Source organism: Chinchilla lanigera, unplaced genomic scaffold, assembly GCF_000276665.1.
Source record: "Chinchilla lanigera isolate Chin_1 unplaced genomic scaffold, ChiLan1.0 scaffold00093, whole genome shotgun sequence".
NCBI lineage: Eukaryota > Metazoa > Chordata > Mammalia > Rodentia > Chinchillidae > Chinchilla > Chinchilla lanigera.
This window is the reverse complement of record NW_004955494.1, coordinates 8,428,848-8,436,188: the sequence shown is the minus strand read 5'-3', so window position 1 is coordinate 8,436,188 and position 7,341 is coordinate 8,428,848.

The window sequence follows — 7,341 nt, the reverse complement described above, 5'->3', positions numbered from 1 at the left end:
ATAAATTATTATGAATGAGCACTTAACAAGAAAAATATTATAAAAAGCACTGAATTTTTCATATTTATTGAGTTAATTTTTGGTGTATAAAGTCTAAAAAATAACAAGAGAAATAAATTTCTATGTGAAGTACAATAGAACTCTGCCACAAAAATAATCTTCACTTCAATTATTGCACCCAAGGCAGTCTGCACACACAACAGCTGCATGCTGCATGCACATCTCTCACTTACACTAACAGCACAGGTGATTAGCTTTCCTTTTCTATGTGACAGAATATGCTTGTCACCTCTCTTTTCCTGTTTTGTCAAGAGCTTCCTACTATATTGTACAATGTGCACTTAGCAGGGAAATAAGATATCAGTAAAATAAAATATCAAATATGTAACATGTGCTTAGAATACTTATCAACATTTTCACATCTGCTGTTTACTTTCTTACAAAACCTAAAAGATAACATTATCAGAAATAAAAGCCTATATGAACTACAACATAAATGCAAACAAATGTTTACCACAGAAATAAGTTTTGCTTCAACTGTCACATCCAAAGCTGTCTTCACACATGAAAAATGCATGTTCCATACACAAATATTGCATACACTGATAGCACATATATTTTGTTTTCCTGACCTTTCTGTAGGGCACAGTTGATATCTGGTTTTCCTGTTGTCATGACTCTTTGTGATGCTGCACCTGCCTGCTCACCTGTTAGCTCACCAGTGTGCTCCACAATTTTTTTTTGCATAGTTTCCTGAACAGAAACATTTCTGTTTTCCTGTGTTGTAAATGATCTTTTTGAGCTCCAGTCCAAATCCTCTAAGAAAATTTCTCCATGATAGATATTTTGCACTTATTATTTTCTTTGTAAACTATCAAACTATTTATGGCCCACATGTTTAGGAATGAGTAAAATGCAACCATTGGCCATGGCTTTGTGTTTCAAGTGACTTCAGAGTTGCCTTGTTACTCATCAACAATATGTACTCTGCCTTTGGTTTTGTTGTAGAAAGTTACCATTTCAGGGTTTGATTTTGTCAGATTTCCCTACCAATATTTCCATCATGGTGTAGCTTTGATATCAGCAGTACCAGTTTCTTTTCCTTTGCCATGTATGAGGCCAATGTTACAGCCTTCTGAAATCCAAAGATTGTGCTACCAATGCTCTGTTTTGAAACTGCAACATTTAATTTGGAGTTTACCCTTTATTCCTGTGTGCAGTTCCTGCACTTGCCAACGTGCACTCTGTGGTCTGCTAGCAAATGTAACATCAATTGGAAAGAGGTAAATCCATGATTAAATGTCACATTCTGATTAGTTTTGGAGATGGGAGCAAAAAGTCTGTTCGCAACATAATTTGGTTTATTACTAGATGAATAAGGACCTAATAGCTGAGGATAAATTTCTAAATTGAAAGCATAAGGTTTTACGTTTACAGGGGCATAAGTTTTTATGCCATATTTTGAAGATTTGGGGGGATATACTGCCCAAAGCTATAGTGACTATGAATGCTGCAAGATGTTCCTCAATAGTCATGTATTCAAATGATATGCAAATTTCTCGACAATTCCCACAAATCTCTCAAAATATTGGTGAATAGAAGTCAGACTGTCATCTCTTTTTCTTTCTTGGCAGGTGATTTTGGCATCAAACCTCAGGCAATTTTGAAGAAAACCAAATTTCCTCAGTGTCATTGTAATTCTACAAATGTCAAGCCCACATGCATTGTTTTTCATAAGACTTTTACATTCTTATGATCACCATGAGAAAGTCCTACTACATACACCAGGCAATGAATACTTTCAGTTTAGCTAGTGAAACATCATAATAAATACATTTTGAGTATGGCTGTTAGTGCATATAGAACATTTTACTTGTGTTTCAGCATTTGTGTATCTCATATCTTGCAGCATTTCAGCTGTTACAAACAACTTCCAACACTGAATGGCATTCCATCAATAGGTTTCACCCCTGCCAAGATCCTCACTATAGTTTTTAACCTAGTTCTAACATTGTATCATTCTATTTGGTTGCATGACCATTTTGTAACATTTTAAACCTTGTGAAATATACACTCTCATTGCTTTTTTCTCTGTCATTTGCATCAAAGAGGTTTGTAATCCCTGTGTCTGTACCAGGTGATTCTTGCTCCATTTCGCTGTCAGAGAAACTTTTACTCACATGGCCAGTGTCAAAGTTATTATCATCTTTATCATCCGTTCATGAATGATCTGATGTTTCACTTTCGACTTCCTCCAAAACTTGCAAATCTAAGTTTTCATGTATCACTGTATTGAATTTGGCTACTTCTACCAGAAAAACTAAAATGAAATGAAAAAACCCACAAATCCTAAATACACAGAAATATAGCAATGTGCATTTCATGGTACTCATTTGTGGCTGCTTTGGACCTCCTGTACACACCTTGCTTTTTGTCTGCCAAGTGTGTGAATGAGAAGATGGGTTTTGATTTCCCCAGGTGCAGCTAGTGTGAATCATACCCACATTTCATTAATGGCAAAATATATGTTTACAGAACAGAAGAATAATGTGGGTGTATTTTACCACCTGTGATGCTCAGGTAAATACACAAAAAACCTGTTAGGTGGAGCATCATGTAAGTAAAAATCCCAGTTTGACACCTTTGCACACATGCACAAATCTTGCTGTTGATAATACCAAGTGGGTAAATGTGAAGATTGTTCCTTGCATTCCCCAGGCACAGCTACTGAGATGCACAGCCAGCTACTATTATGCGAAAGCACAAATTGACAGCAGAAAATGATGGATTGGGTTGCTGTACACTATGGCATGCGCCTTCTATTTTAAATTGCAGGTTTCAGGTATTATGTCTGAGTGAAGAAAAATGTAACAAAGTCAGATTTTTGGTATCAGGGAAGTGTAGTCATTGTTGTGATTATACCTAACCTTGTGAATCAGGAGTCTTTGCAACTGGTTTGTAGGAGAGATTTGGGGAGCTTTGGAGACTTCAGCTGGAGAAGCAGCTTTTAAAAGAAAAAACCAAGCTTGGTAGCAGATTTTTGGTCAAAGCTCAAAAGACCAGGATGCTGACAGAAATGAAGATTGTAAAGAGAAGGCTCAGGCCATATCACATGGAAACAAGGGCTCCTCTGGCAGCTTAACTCCAGGTGATGTGTTTTATGCTTTGGCAAAAAAATTAATTACCTTTTGTTCATGTTCTGAGGCTGCAAGAGACTGAGACTGATGGCAGACTAATTAATCAGGTGTAAGAAATTTCAAGGTTCAGAATGTGGCTTGGGTCTACGTGGTGCTTTTTAGCCTGCTCTATATTGAGAATTAAGGACAAAGGGCACAACTAAGTGATTTAAACAATTTTGAGTTTGGTCAGAATGGAAGTTTTGGCAAAATTTTGACCTACAAAGTTGAAGCAGAAGAGAACTTGGGCTTTGACAATATTAACATTAAAATATAGTCAAATGCCCGTCATGATGGTACACGCCTGTAATCCCAGCACTCAGGAGGCTGTGACTGGAGGATGGCTGTGAGTTTGAGGCCAGCCTTGGCTACATAGTGAGTTCAAGGCCAGCATGAAGTACTTAGCAAAACACTGTCTCAAAAAAACAAAACAAACAAACAAACAAAAAAAATGGATCCAAGTACGTTAAAACAGTACAATAGGAAAGAAGGCTGGAGGGCACCTCAGAAACCAGCAAGACTCCATTGCTCTTAGTCTCATGGTTTCAAAAGTGAAAGAATATTTTTGGAAATGAGATTTCAAGGGAATCTTGTTCCAAGAAATGAAAGGCAGCCACAGGCATTGATTTCCTGAATTCACTTCACAGTGCTCAACCACCTGTATACTGAGAAGATGGAGCAACCACAACTGAAGGAGACCTGGCTATTGGCTCAGCAGGCTGCAAGCTTTGGCATGATAAACACAGTACTGGATTTGCAGGCATGCAGAATATAAAAGTTGTGCAGTCAGGTAGGCTTTCACCCAGATTTCAGAAGCAGGCCAGGGAGGCTACGCAGTGTACCCTTGACAGGGCAGTGTGTGAAGCTATGAGCATGAAGCCAAAAGTGCATTGGAGTACTCAAGTATTTGAAAAAGTTAGTAATGTGAAACGTCTGAGGACAATTGCAGTGAGTGCGCAAAGTCAGCCCAAAAGAGAAGTCCATAACTCTGCAACCACCAGCAAGGCCATAGTGGTGAGGCTGTCTGAGCCTGTAGGAGTTCACATCCCACAACAGCTTGCCCTGAGTGCTGGATAAAGAGCTACAGGATTTAATGTTTGCCCTGCTGGGTTTTCGCCTTGTTTTGGTTTACTTACTTTCTATCTTGCTGATCCTCAGTTTTGGATTGGGAATGTTTATCATGTTCTTTTTTTTATTTCTATAATGTTTAACTTTCTTTTTTATTTTTACCAAGTGTCACACCTAAGAGTTTGCTTTAAGATTTAGAGGAGATTTTGGACCTTTTAGCAATGCTGAAGATGGTATGACTTTAGCAACTCATAGACGTGAAATAAATTAAATTATTTTTGAGACAGAGTCTCACTGTGTAGGTCAGGCTGTCCTTAAACTCACTTTGTAGCCCAGGCTAGCTTCAAACTCATGGCAATTGCAATGGTTGATAGATTTTGTTAACTTGAGAAGTTTAGAAGTTTAGCTAAGCAACTCAGCAGGGAGCCAGATCCTTACTTTGTAAACATCCTCATCCTGTGCAAGAGGAGAGCCTGGAGATAGTGTAGGTGCTACACCCACCCTAGAGATAGAATGCTTACAATATAAAGGAGGAAAAGAGGCTTGTACTCCCTCCTTTTGCTCTTGTTACTCTTGCTGCCTTCTGCAGCCTTGAACTGTTGCTGCTGTGCCATACCTCACTGCCATGGAGCCAATTGATTACAGAAACCTCCACAAATTTTGAGCCAAATAAATCTTTCCTTCTATAATTTAGGGCATTGCGTATTTTGTCTCAGCAATGAGAGAAAAGTAACTGAGACAGTGATCCTCTTACCTCAGCCTCCCAAGTGCTGGGATTACAGGCATATGCCACCATGCCCAGCTCAAATAAATTAATTTTGCATAAGGAGACATGCATGAGTCTTTTGGTGGTCAAGGATGAAATGTTATGGCTTATATCTAGATGTCTCCCATGAGCTTCCTGCACTCACGTGCATGGCCTGGAAGAGTTTGTCTTCTTCCCTGGCTACTCTCTTGATCTAACTCTGCTTCCTAGCCACTTCACCATAAGTAGCTATTCCTCTGCTTTTCCTCTCTGTCATGCTATCCTGGATTGGAGCCACTAGACTATGGTCTGAAACCTCTACACACTGTGAGACAAAGTGAACTTCTTTAAGTTGTGGATGTTGGATATATTGTTTAAGCAATAAGGAAAGTAATTAAGACAGAGGTGCTTTTGTTTGGATCTGTTTATTTTTTATTTTGGGAAATAGAGTCTTGCTATGTAATTTAAGATGGCCTTCAATTAACTACATAGCCCAAACTGGCCTTGAACTCCTAGCAATCCTCCTACCTCAGCCTCTTGAGTGAGTACTGTAATTACAAGCATGTGCCATAAAGCCCAGCAGGACCTGATTCCTACCTAGAGTATATAAGATCTGTAGGAAGACTTTGTCTCAAAAATACCCAAAACACCAAAAAAAAAAAAACAAAAAACAAAAAACAAAAAAACAATAAAAAAACAAAAACAGAGAGAGAGAGAGAGAGAGAGAGAGAGAGAGAGAGAGAGAGAGAGAGAGAGAGTGAGTTGAAAGCTTTGTCCTTAGAGCAGTGGTGCAACTGTAGGTTATTTAAGAAGTGAGGTGCTTGAGGATCAATGGAACACATTAGAAGAGGCAGAAACAACTTCATATTATATACACAGAAACGAGGAAAAAAGGGAACAAAAGCAGATTTAGGGGGCACTGTTGGAGAGGAAAACAAATACAAAGTAAAATAGCTCTATGCAAACTTTAAAGAAGGGAAAATACTTGACATGGTCATAGAGGAAATGACCCAGAGTTTACAAAATTTTCACTCAAAATGTTCAGTCTGAATTCAGAGGACATAAGTAAAAAAAAATTGGAAGGTCCAATCCAAATGGTTTGAACAATAAATGAGAAGTTCACCAAAGATACAGAATCCATGCAAAGGTATCAGAAAGAAATATGTGAGATAAAAAACTATATACAGTTTAAAAATTGCACAAATGAGCAATGGGAAGACAGAATGTCTGAAATGGAAAACTAAATGGCAAATTATGACCAAGAGCTCAGAAAAGCCACAAGAAATAAGAGAACAAGAAAAAAAACATCTAGCAGCTTCTAGATCACAGAAGACAAATCTAAGGATAACTGAAAGTAGATAAATGCTAGAAGATAACAGAGATAAAATTACTAATTTGTTTCTGTAAATCATAATAGAAAAGTTTCCAAATATGTGTGCTCAACATACAATTAAGTGAGGCTTGCACAACACCAAACAACTATGATGAAAACAGAAATTCTCCAAGACATGCCATTATTAAATTGTGAGATGTCCAACAAATTTTTTTTTTCAAAAGAAGTCACAGAAAAACAAGAACACATCACACAGAAAGATAAACCCAACAGAACTGCAGATTTCTTAATACAAACATTAAACATCAGAAGAACTTGGAGGGAAGTATTTCAGGCCTATGTGCAAAGAACTTCCACACAGATTAACATAACAAGCAAAACTATTCTTTAAAATAAATAGAGAATCAAGGACATTAAATGAAAAGAAAGATTCAAGGGATTTATGATTTTTAGTTCAGCATTCCAGAAGATGTTTAAGAATATCTTACACAGAAATGATAATACCAATAAAGCTAAAAATCTGGATGGAGTGAAAACACCAAGTAAAGTCAGTGGGTAAACAATAACAGTGAATGACAGGAAAAGAAAAACAAAAGAGTCACCAAAGGAAAAAGAGTGCAAGGATAGGACCTAATCAACAACGTTCAGTAATATCTCTCAACAGTAATGGCCTCACCTCTCCAATTAAAAGATGCAGATTTGCAGAGTAGATCAAACAACAGAATCCAACAGTCTGTTGTATTCAGGAAACCCATCTAATCCAAAAAATATATTTATAGCCCCAAAACCAAAGGATAGGAATCAATATTTCATGCAGCAGGACCTCCAAAAGAAGCGGGGGTAGCAATTTTAATTTCAGATAATGTAAACTGTGGCTAAAACTGATCAAAAGAGACAAAGAAAGTCATTATGCACTCATTCAGAGGACAGTCAAGAAGAGGTAACACTTACAAATATTTATGCACCGAATATTAGAGTACCTAACTTCATAAAACAAATACCGCTGAATGCAAAAGACC